Below are 11,921 nucleotides of genomic sequence, written 5' to 3' on the forward strand. Positions count from 1 at the left end.
GTTGGCATGCTCTTCTTTTTTTTACAGAATTACTCACTCTCCCTTGTGAGGGAGGGAGGGAGGGAGGGAGGAGGAGTGTGTGTGTATATCACTCGGAATTCCTTAGTCGGCTCTGACGGCGAAATTATATTCATACATACATCAAGATTAGACGTTTATCTATTTAATTTACCATTGCTGGAATGTACCAATGCGTAATAAAGACGAAATTCGACTTGAGATGGAGGGAGGTGTTGCTTTGGTGTGGTTTTACACGGCAACTCAACGATCGTTTGCCACTTCCACGCTTGCCAGCCGGCCAGCCACTAGCCTCAAAGTGAATTCCAGTGTCTTGATTAGCTTTACAATCCATCATTTACCTCAATACACACTAACAATGTGTATTTATATACTTCAATCGAGCATTCGATGCACACATTCACCTGTAATATATACGTCAATGAAACCCAGAACCCACCCAAGTTCAAGCGCACCTGCACTCTCACCCCTCTCCATTTGAATGCTAGTTTCCTATTTAGATTTCAAATGCTTCATTCACCCCTCTAAACACCACCGACGTATATTTACATTCTTTATTTAGGCAATGTATGCAGGCACACATTCATTCACGTAAAATAACGAATAAAATTGATATAGAATCTACTATAATTTGCAAAGCGACCAACCACCAAATGTCATTGTGAAAGCTAGTTTCGTAATTAGCTTTGCAATACTTCATTTACCTCCCTAAACACCAACAATGACCGAGTATTTGTATACTCGGTAAAAGCGATGGATGGATTCCTTACACATTCACATATATTAAGCAATGAATTTGCTATAGTACCTACAGTACTCAGACTTCTCGAATTACTTACATCTTCTTATATCTTAACTTTGTTGTTCATTCAACAACAGAGTCGTTTTCCAGGGAATCCCGTTATGTTAGATGATGCATCGCCTCGCCTCGCATGGCATCGAATCGCATGTCATTGCATCGCATCGCATCGCATCGCATTGAACTGCATGGTATTGAATCACAAGGCATTGAATGGCATGGCATGGCATCACGTCACGTCTCTCGTCTCTCGTCTCTCGTCTCTCGTCTCTCGTCTCTAGTCTCTAGTCTCTAGTCTCTCGTCTCTCGTCTCTCGTCTCTCGTCTCTCGTCTCTCGTCTCGTCTCTCGTCTCTCGTCTCTCGTCTCTCGTCTCTCGTCTCTCGTCTCTCGCCTCTCGTCTCTCGCCTCTCGCCTCTCGCCTCTCGCCTCTCGCCTCTAGCCTCTAGCCTCTCGCCTCTCGCCACCCAGCCCTGCCTCGCTTCGCCTCGTCTCCGGTTTGTGAAAACGATGTATCAAGCAAAGTGTTAGATGTGAAAAAGTCGTGATATATATACAAAAATGGAATAGTTGGCGCGTAATAGTGCTGTTCGTTTTCTGTTATGGTATCAGAGAGAGAACGTCTCCTATTTATATTTTTTGACGAGCGTTGGCGTAACAGGCCCCTTGCACTTTTAATTCGTTATTATACTTTTCAAAAGCTGTAGCTACCTTAAGACACATGACAAATGGAGGTTTATGTATTAGAGTTAAGCGCTATACTCCCTGGCCAGGAGCGAATTCGTGAAACGCCACGCGAGTCTGTTTACCACTTTGCCGCCAGTTACATATTCACTACTCATGAATGAAACCATGTAATATCATGAATTTGCATATATATATAAATTCATTGATCAGGTAAGAAATGGTTAAAGCCTTTACTGCATGGCGTTTATATGTATGCTTGAATTCGATAGTACTCAACGATAATCACATGCCCTTTTGCAATTGAAACTCGCTACGTGGTTTCTAGCCGCAATTGTTGCCTGGTGTTGCAGAGCAACCATGCATCCTATCGCTTCTCGGCCTTTGGCTAAGATCAACAGTGTAGTATCTGTTCTTATCAGCTTAATATCTGATACGATCCCCATGTGGGATCCTCGATATTAAACTGATTTTTGCAACATGGCGAAGTGCTAGGAGCTTGCTCCACCTTTGCCGCGGATCGGCCCGGTATTGCAGTACCTCTGGGATCGGTCCACTCCCTTCGGGGAGACCAAAAACAACCCTATCAACTAGTCAAAATCAAGTAGGAGACGATTATGTTAATTGGTTATGTACATTAATGAATCGTGTTAATTTGAATTGCAGTAATTACTTCACACCAGCCAACATCGTATGAGGAAAAAGCCTTGGAACGAGCAGCAGAAGTGAGTCAGTCGAGGTCCGGGTTTGATGGGTCGAAGCTGAACAACTGCAACGAGTTAGAGGGAAGGAAGGAAGGAAGGAAGGAAGGAAGGAAGGAAGGAAGGAGAAAGAAGGAGAGTGAGGTGAGTAATATCATTTAATAACTTTAGATTAAAGATTATGTGCGAGCAAAGAAATACGATGGTTGGTCTGGAAGGAAAGAAGTTGATTTTATGAATGGGGGGGGGGGTTGCCAGTTAGTGCAATATTAATTGATTTTGTTTGTTTTCTGAGATAGGTTATATAGGGTGAAGTTTTTCTCTATTTATATAAGTGTGGAAACTGGTTTAGATAGCTTAGTGGTTTGTTATGAAAAGGCTGGTAGAGATGGGTTGAATAGTGTTAGACTTGTGTCTGCATTTAGTGGAGAACTGGATTTGGTATTTAAATGGCATCTAATATGACGTAGTCATTGTGCAAATAAACTCTAAATCAACGGGTTTACTATGATCGAGAACCTAACTATAATAGTTACCCATTGTTGGCATGCTCTTCTTTTTTTTTACAGAATTACTCACTCTCCCTTGTGAGTGAGGGAGGGAGGGAGGGGAGGGAGGGAGGAGTGTGTGGTGTATATCACTCGGAATTCCTTAGTCGGCTCTGACGGCGAAATTATATTCATACATACATCAAGATTAGACGTTTATCTATTGAATTTACCATTGCTGGAATGTACCAATGCGTAATAAAGACGAAATTCGACTTGAGATGGAGGGAGGTGTTGCTTTGGTGTGGTTTTTACACGGCAACTCAACGATCGTTTGCCACTTCCACGCTTGCCAGCCGGCCAGCCACTAGCCTCAAAGTGAATTCCAGTGTCTTGATTAGCTTTACAATCCATCATTTACCTCAATACACACTAACAATGTGTATTTATATACTTCAATCGAGCATTCGATGCACACATTCACCTGTAATATATACGTCAATGAAACCCAGAACCCACCCAAGTTCAAGCGCACCTGCACTCTCACCCCTCTCCATTTGAATGCTAGTTTCCTATTTAGATTTCAAATGCTTCATTCACCCCTCTAAACACCACCGACGTATATTTACATTCTTTATTTAGGCAATGTATGCAGGCACACATTCATTCACGTAAAATAACGAATAAAATTGATATAGAATCTACTATAATTTGCAAAGCGACCAACCACCAAATGTCATTGTGAAAGCTAGTTTCGTAATTAGCTTTGCAATACTTCATTTACCTCCCTAAACACCAACAATGAGCGAGTATTTGTATACTCGGTAAAAGCGATGGATGGATTCCTTACACATTCACATATATTAAGCAATGAATTTGCTATAGTACCTACAGTACTCAGACTTCTCGAATTACTTACATCTTCTTATATCTTAACTTTGTTGTTCATTCAACAACAGAGTCGTTTTCCAGGGAATCGCGTTATGTTAGATGATGCATCGCCTCGCCTCGCATGGCATCGAATCGCATGTCATTGCATCGCATCGCATCGCATCGCATTGAACTGCATGGTATTGAATCACAAGGCATTGAATGGCATGGCATGGCATCACGTCACGTCTCTCGTCTCTCGTCTCTCGTCTCTCGTCTCTCGTCTCTAGTCTCTAGTCTCTAGTCTCTCGTCTCTCGTCTCTCGTCTCTCGTCTCTCGTCTCTCGTCTCTCGTCTCTCGTCTCTCGTCTCTCGTCTCTCGTCTCTCGTCTCTCGTCTCTCGCCTCTCGCCTCTCGCCTCTCGCCTCTCGCCTCTCGCCTCTCGCCTCTAGCCTCTAGCCTCTCGCCTCTCGCCACCCAGCCCTGCCTCGCTTCGCCTCGTCTCCGGTTTGTGAAAACGATGTATCAAGCAAAGTGTTAGATGTGAAAAAGTCGTGATATATATACAAAAATGGAATAGTTGGCGCGTAATAGTGCTGTTCGTTTTCTGTTATGGTATCAGAGAGAGAACGTCTCCTATTTATATTTTTTGACGAGCGTTGGCGTAACAGGCCCCTTGCACTTTTAATTCGTTATTATACTTTTCAAAAGCTGTAGCTACCTTAAGACACATGACAAATGGAGGTTTATGTATTAGAGTTAAGCGCTATACTCCCTGGCCAGGAGCGAATTCGTGAAACGCCACGCGAGTCTGTTTACCACTTTGCCGCCAGTTACATATTCACTACTCATGAATGAAACCATGTAATATCATGAATTTGCATATATATATAAATTCATTGATCAGGTAAGAAATGGTTAAAGCCTTTACTGCATGGCGTTTATATGTATGCTTGAATTCGAATAGTACTCAACGATAATCACATGCCCTTTTGCAATTGAAACTCGCTACGTGGTTTCTAGCCGCAATTGTTGCCTGGTGTTGCAGAGCAACCATGCATCCTATCGCTTCTCGGCCTTTTGGCTAAGATCAAAGTGTAGTATCTGTTCTTATCAGCTTAATATCTGATACGATCCCCATGTGGGATCCTCGATATTAAACTGATTTTTGCAACATGGCGAAGTGCTAGGAGCTTGCTCCACCTTTGCCGCGGATCGGCCCGGTATTGCAGTACCTCTGGGATCGGTCCACTCCCTTCGGGGAGACCAAAAACAACCCTATCAACTAGTCAAAATCAAGTAGGAGACGATTATGTTAATTGGTTATGTACATTAATGAATCGTGTTAATTTGAATTGCAGTAATTACTTCACACCAGCCAACATCGTATGAGGAAAAAGCCTTGGAACGAGCAGCAGAAGTGAGTCAGTCGAGTCCGGGTTTGATGGGTCGAAGCTGAACAACTGCAACGAGTTAGAGGGAAGGAAGGAAGGAAGGAAGGAAGGAAGGAAGGAAGGAAGGAAGGAAGGAAGGAAGGAAGGAGAAAGAAGGAGAGTGAGGTGAGTAATATCATTTAATAACTTTAGATTAAAGATTATGTGCGAGCAAAGAAATACGATGGTTGGTCTGGAAGGAAAGAAGTTGATTTTATGAATGGGGGGGGGGGTTGCCAGTTAGTGCAATATTAATTGATTTTGTTTGTTTTCTGAGATAGGTTATATAGGGTGAAGTTTTTCTCTATTTATATAAGTGTGGAAACTGGTTTAGATAGCTTAGTGGTTTGTTATGAAAAGGCTGGTAGAGATGGGTTGAATAGTGTTAGACTTGTGTCTGCATTTAGTGGAGAACTGGATTTGGTATTTAAATGGCATCTAATATGACGTAGTCATTGTGCAAATAAACTCTAAATCAACGGGTTTACTATGATCGAGAACCTAACTATAATAGTTACCCATTGTTGGCATGCTCTTCTTTTTTTTTACAGAATTACTCACTCTCCCTTGTGAGTGAGGGAGGGAGGGAGGGAGGGAGGGAGGAGTGTGTGTGTATATCACTCGGAATTCCTTAGTCGGCTCTGACGGCGAAATTATATTCATACATACATCAAGATTAGACGTTTATCTATTGAATTTACCATTGCTGGAATGTACCAATGCGTAATAAAGACGAAATTCGACTTGAGATGGAGGGAGGTGTTGCTTTGGTGTGGTTTTACACGGCAACTCAACGATCGTTTGCCACTTCCACGCTTGCCAGCCGGCCAGCCACTAGCCTCAAAGTGAATTCCAGTGTCTTGATTAGCTTTACAATCCATCATTTACCTCAATACACACTAACAATGTGTATTTATATACTTCAATCGAGCATTCGATGCACACATTCACCTGTAATATATACGTCAATGAAACCCAGAACCCACCCAAGTTCAAGCGCACCTGCACTCTCACCCCTCTCCATTTGAATGCTAGTTTCCTATTTAGATTTCAAATGCTTCATTCACCCCTCTAAACACCACCGACGTATATTTACATTCTTTATTTAGGCAATGTATGCAGGCACACATTCATTCACGTAAAATAACGAATAAAATTGATATAGAATCTACTATAATTTGCAAAGCGACCAACCACCAAATGTCATTGTGAAAGCTAGTTTCGTAATTAGCTTTGCAATACTTCATTTACCTCCCTAAACACCAACAATGAGCGAGTATTTGTATACTCGGTAAAAGCGATGGATGGATTCCTTACACATTCACATATATTAAGCAATGAATTTGCTATAGTACCTACAGTACTCAGACTTCTCGAATTACTTACATCTTCTTATATCTTAACTTTGTTGTTCATTCAACAACAGAGTCGTTTTCCAGGGAATCGCGTTATGTTAGATGATGCATCGCCTCGCCTCGCATGGCATCGAATCGCATGTCATTGCATCGCATCGCATCGCATCGCATTGAACTGCATGGTATTGAATCACAAGGCATTGAATGGCATGGCATGGCATCACGTCACGTCTCTCGTCTCTCGTCTCTCGTCTCTCGTCTCTCGTCTCTAGTCTCTAGTCTCTAGTCTCTCGTCTCTCGTCTCTCGTCTCTCGTCTCTCGTCTCTCGTCTCTCGTCTCTCGTCTCTCGTCTCTCGTCTCTCGTCTCTCGTCTCTCGTCTCTCGCCTCTCGCCTCTCGCCTCTCGCCTCTCGCCTCTCGCCTCTCGCCTCTAGCCTCTAGCCTCTCGCCTCTCGCCACCCAGCCCTGCCTCGCTTCGCCTCGTCTCCGGTTTGTGAAAACGATGTATCAAGCAAAGTGTTAGATGTGAAAAAGTCGTGATATATATACAAAAATGGAATAGTTGGCGCGTAATAGTGCTGTTCGTTTTCTGTTATGGTATCAGAGAGAGAACGTCTCCTATTTATATTTTTTGACGAGCGTTGGCGTAACAGGCCCCTTGCACTTTTAATTCGTTATTATACTTTTCAAAAGCTGTAGCTACCTTAAGACACATGACAAATGGAGGTTTATGTATTAGAGTTAAGCGCTATACTCCCTGGCCAGGAGCGAATTCGTGAAACGCCACGCGAGTCTGTTTACCACTTTGCCGCCAGTTACATATTCACTACTCATGAATGAAACCATGTAATATCATGAATTTGCATATATATATAAATTCATTGATCAGGTAAGAAATGGTTAAAGCCTTTACTGCATGGCGTTTATATGTATGCTTGAATTCGAATAGTACTCAACGATAATCACATGCCCTTTTGCAATTGAAACTCGCTACGTGGTTTCTAGCCGCAATTGTTGCCTGGTGTTGCAGAGCAACCATGCATCCTATCGCTTCTCGGCCTTTTGGCTAAGATCAAAGTGTAGTATCTGTTCTTATCAGCTTAATATCTGATACGATCCCCATGTGGGATCCTCGATATTAAACTGATTTTTGCAACATGGCGAAGTGCTAGGAGCTTGCTCCACCTTTGCCGCGGATCGGCCCGGTATTGCAGTACCTCTGGGATCGGTCCACTCCCTTCGGGGAGACCAAAAACAACCCTATCAACTAGTCAAAATCAAGTAGGAGACGATTATGTTAATTGGTTATGTACATTAATGAATCGTGTTAATTTGAATTGCAGTAATTACTTCACACCAGCCAACATCGTATGAGGAAAAAGCCTTGGAACGAGCAGCAGAAGTGAGTCAGTCGAGTCCGGGTTTGATGGGTCGAAGCTGAACAACTGCAACGAGTTAGAGGGAAGGAAGGAAGGAAGGAAGGAAGGAAGGAAGGAAGGAAGGAGAAAGAAGGAGAGTGAGGTGAGTAATATCATTTAATAACTTTAGATTAAAGATTATGTGCGAGCAAAGAAATACGATGGTTGGTCTGGAAGGAAAGAAGTTGATTTTATGAATGGGGGGGGGGGTTGCCAGTTAGTGCAATATTAATTGATTTTGTTTGTTTTCTGAGATAGGTTATATAGGGTGAAGTTTTTCTCTATTTATATAAGTGTGGAAACTGGTTTAGATAGCTTAGTGGTTTGTTATGAAAAGGCTGGTAGAGATGGGTTGAATAGTGTTAGACTTGTGTCTGCATTTAGTGGAGAACTGGATTTGGTATTTAAATGGCATCTAATATGACGTAGTCATTGTGCAAATAAACTCTAAATCAACGGGTTTACTATGATCGAGAACCTAACTATAATAGTTACCCATTGTTGGCATGCTCTTCTTTTTTTTACAGAATTACTCACTCTCCCTTGTGAGTGAGGGAGGGAGGGAGGGAGGGAGGGAGGAGTGTGTGTGTATATCACTCGGAATTCCTTAGTCGGCTCTGACGGCGAAATTATATTCATACATACATCAAGATTAGACGTTTATCTATTGAATTTACCATTGCTGGAATGTACCAATGCGTAATAAAGACGAAATTCGACTTGAGATGGAGGGAGGTGTTGCTTTGGTGTGGTTTTACACGGCAACTCAACGATCGTTTGCCACTTCCACGCTTGCCAGCCGGCCAGCCACTAGCCTCAAAGTGAATTCCAGTGTCTTGATTAGCTTTACAATCCATCATTTACCTCAATACACACTAACAATGTGTATTTATATACTTCAATCGAGCATTCGATGCACACATTCACCTGTAATATATACGTCAATGAAACCCAGAACCCACCCAAGTTCAAGCGCACCTGCACTCTCACCCCTCTCCATTTGAATGCTAGTTTCCTATTTAGATTTCAAATGCTTCATTCACCCCTCTAAACACCACCGACGTATATTTACATTCTTTATTTAGGCAATGTATGCAGGCACACATTCATTCACGTAAAATAACGAATAAAATTGATATAGAATCTACTATAATTTGCAAAGCGACCAACCACCAAATGTCATTGTGAAAGCTAGTTTCGTAATTAGCTTTGCAATACTTCATTTACCTCCCTAAACACCAACAATGAGCGAGTATTTGTATACTCGGTAAAAGCGATGGATGGATTCCTTACACATTCACATATATTAAGCAATGAATTTGCTATAGTACCTACAGTACTCAGACTTCTCGAATTACTTACATCTTCTTATATCTTAACTTTGTTGTTCATTCAACAACAGAGTCGTTTTCCAGGGAATCGCGTTATGTTAGATGATGCATCGCCTCGCCTCGCATGGCATCGAATCGCATGTCATTGCATCGCATCGCATCGCATCGCATTGAACTGCATGGTATTGAATCACAAGGCATTGAATGGCATGGCATGGCATCACGTCACGTCTCTCGTCTCTCGTCTCTCGTCTCTCGTCTCTCGTCTCTAGTCTCTAGTCTCTAGTCTCTCGTCTCTCGTCTCTCGTCTCTCGTCTCTCGTCTCTCGTCTCTCGTCTCTCGTCTCTCGTCTCTCGTCTCTCGTCTCTCGTCTCTCGTCTCTCGCCTCTCGCCTCTCGCCTCTCGCCTCTCGCCTCTCGCCTCTCGCCTCTAGCCTCTAGCCTCTCGCCTCTCGCCACCCAGCCCTGCCTCGCTTCGCCTCGTCTCCGGTTTGTGAAAACGATGTATCAAGCAAAGTGTTAGATGTGAAAAAGTCGTGATATATATACAAAAATGGAATAGTTGGCGCGTAATAGTGCTGTTCGTTTTCTGTTATGGTATCAGAGAGAGAACGTCTCCTATTTATATTTTTTGACGAGCGTTGGCGTAACAGGCCCCTTGCACTTTTAATTCGTTATTATACTTTTCAAAAGCTGTAGCTACCTTAAGACACATGACAAATGGAGGTTTATGTATTAGAGTTAAGCGCTATACTCCCTGGCCAGGAGCGAATTCGTGAAACGCCACGCGAGTCTGTTTACCACTTTGCCGCCAGTTACATATTCACTACTCATGAATGAAACCATGTAATATCATGAATTTGCATATATATATAAATTCATTGATCAGGTAAGAAATGGTTAAAGCCTTTACTGCATGGCGTTTATATGTATGCTTGAATTCGAATAGTACTCAACGATAATCACATGCCCTTTTGCAATTGAAACTCGCTACGTGGTTTCTAGCCGCAATTGTTGCCTGGTGTTGCAGAGCAACCATGCATCCTATCGCTTCTCGGCCTTTTGGCTAAGATCAAAGTGTAGTATCTGTTCTTATCAGCTTAATATCTGATACGATCCCCATGTGGGATCCTCGATATTAAACTGATTTTTGCAACATGGCGAAGTGCTAGGAGCTTGCTCCACCTTTGCCGCGGATCGGCCCGGTATTGCAGTACCTCTGGGATCGGTCCACTCCCTTCGGGGAGACCAAAAACAACCCTATCAACTAGTCAAAATCAAGTAGGAGACGATTATGTTAATTGGTTATGTACATTAATGAATCGTGTTAATTTGAATTGCAGTAATTACTTCACACCAGCCAACATCGTATGAGGAAAAAGCCTTGGAACGAGCAGCAGAAGTGAGTCAGTCGAGTCCGGGTTTGATGGGTCGAAGCTGAACAACTGCAACGAGTTAGAGGGAAGGAAGGAAGGAAGGAAGGAAGGAAGGAAGGAAGGAAGGAAGGAAGGAAGGAAGGAAGGAGAAAGAAGGAGAGTGAGGTGAGTAATATCATTTAATAACTTTAGATTAAAGATTATGTGCGAGCAAAGAAATACGATGGTTGGTCTGGAAGGAAAGAAGTTGATTTTATGAATGGGGGGGGGGGTTGCCAGTTAGTGCAATATTAATTGATTTTGTTTGTTTTCTGAGATAGGTTATATAGGGTGAAGTTTTTCTCTATTTATATAAGTGTGGAAACTGGTTTAGATAGCTTAGTGGTTTGTTATGAAAAGGCTGGTAGAGATGGGTTGAATAGTGTTAGACTTGTGTCTGCATTTAGTGGAGAACTGGATTTGGTATTTAAATGGCATCTAATATGACGTAGTCATTGTGCAAATAAACTCTAAATCAACGGGTTTACTATGATCGAGAACCTAACTATAATAGTTACCCATTGTTGGCATGCTCTTCTTTTTTTTACAGAATTACTCACTCTCCCTTGTGAGTGAGGGAGGGAGGGAGGGAGGGAGGGAGGAGTGTGTGTGTATATCACTCGGAATTCCTTAGTCGGCTCTGACGGCGAAATTATATTCATACATACATCAAGATTAGACGTTTATCTATTGAATTTACCATTGCTGGAATGTACCAATGCGTAATAAAGACGAAATTCGACTTGAGATGGAGGGAGGTGTTGCTTTGGTGTGGTTTTACACGGCAACTCAACGATCGTTTGCCACTTCCACGCTTGCCAGCCGGCCAGCCACTAGCCTCAAAGTGAATTCCAGTGTCTTGATTAGCTTTACAATCCATCATTTACCTCAATACACACTAACAATGTGTATTTATATACTTCAATCGAGCATTCGATGCACACATTCACCTGTAATATATACGTCAATGAAACCCAGAACCCACCCAAGTTCAAGCGCACCTGCACTCTCACCCCTCTCCATTTGAATGCTAGTTTCCTATTTAGATTTCAAATGCTTCATTCACCCCTCTAAACACCACCGACGTATATTTACATTCTTTATTTAGGCAATGTATGCAGGCACACATTCATTCACGTAAAATAACGAATAAAATTGATATAGAATCTACTATAATTTGCAAAGCGACCAACCACCAAATGTCATTGTGAAAGCTAGTTTCGTAATTAGCTTTGCAATACTTCATTTACCTCCCTAAACACCAACAATGAGCGAGTATTTGTATACTCGGTAAAAGCGATGGATGGATTCCTTACACATTCACATATATTAAGCAATGAATTTGCTATAGTACCTACAGTACTCAGACTTCTCGAATTACTTACATCTTCTTATATCTTAACTTTGTTGTTCA

General features: G+C 42.2%; 4 non-coding genes across 4 annotated transcripts; all 4 read left to right on the forward strand.

Moving 5' to 3' along the window:
• The first annotated feature begins 1,868 nt into the window (after positions 1–1,868).
• LOC138360707 (U2 spliceosomal RNA) lies at positions 1,869–2,061 on the forward strand. Its single transcript, XR_011226597.1, has one exon. It is a non-coding gene; the product is annotated as a U2 spliceosomal RNA (small nuclear RNA).
• A 2,560-nt stretch (positions 2,062–4,621) lies between these two features.
• Positions 4,622–4,814, forward strand: LOC138360693 (U2 spliceosomal RNA). The gene has a single exon (XR_011226583.1). It is a non-coding gene; the product is annotated as a U2 spliceosomal RNA (small nuclear RNA).
• A 2,576-nt stretch (positions 4,815–7,390) lies between these two features.
• Positions 7,391–7,583, forward strand: LOC138360694 (U2 spliceosomal RNA). Its single transcript, XR_011226584.1, has one exon. It is a non-coding gene; the product is annotated as a U2 spliceosomal RNA (small nuclear RNA).
• Positions 7,584–10,138: 2,555 nt separating this feature from the next.
• Positions 10,139–10,331, forward strand: LOC138360695 (U2 spliceosomal RNA). Its single transcript, XR_011226585.1, has one exon. It is a non-coding gene; the product is annotated as a U2 spliceosomal RNA (small nuclear RNA).
• Positions 10,332–11,921: the final 1,590 nt, after the last annotated feature.

This window comes from Procambarus clarkii, unplaced genomic scaffold (genome assembly GCF_040958095.1).
Source record: "Procambarus clarkii isolate CNS0578487 unplaced genomic scaffold, FALCON_Pclarkii_2.0 HiC_scaffold_116, whole genome shotgun sequence".
Taxonomy (NCBI): Eukaryota; Metazoa; Arthropoda; class Malacostraca; order Decapoda; family Cambaridae; genus Procambarus; species Procambarus clarkii.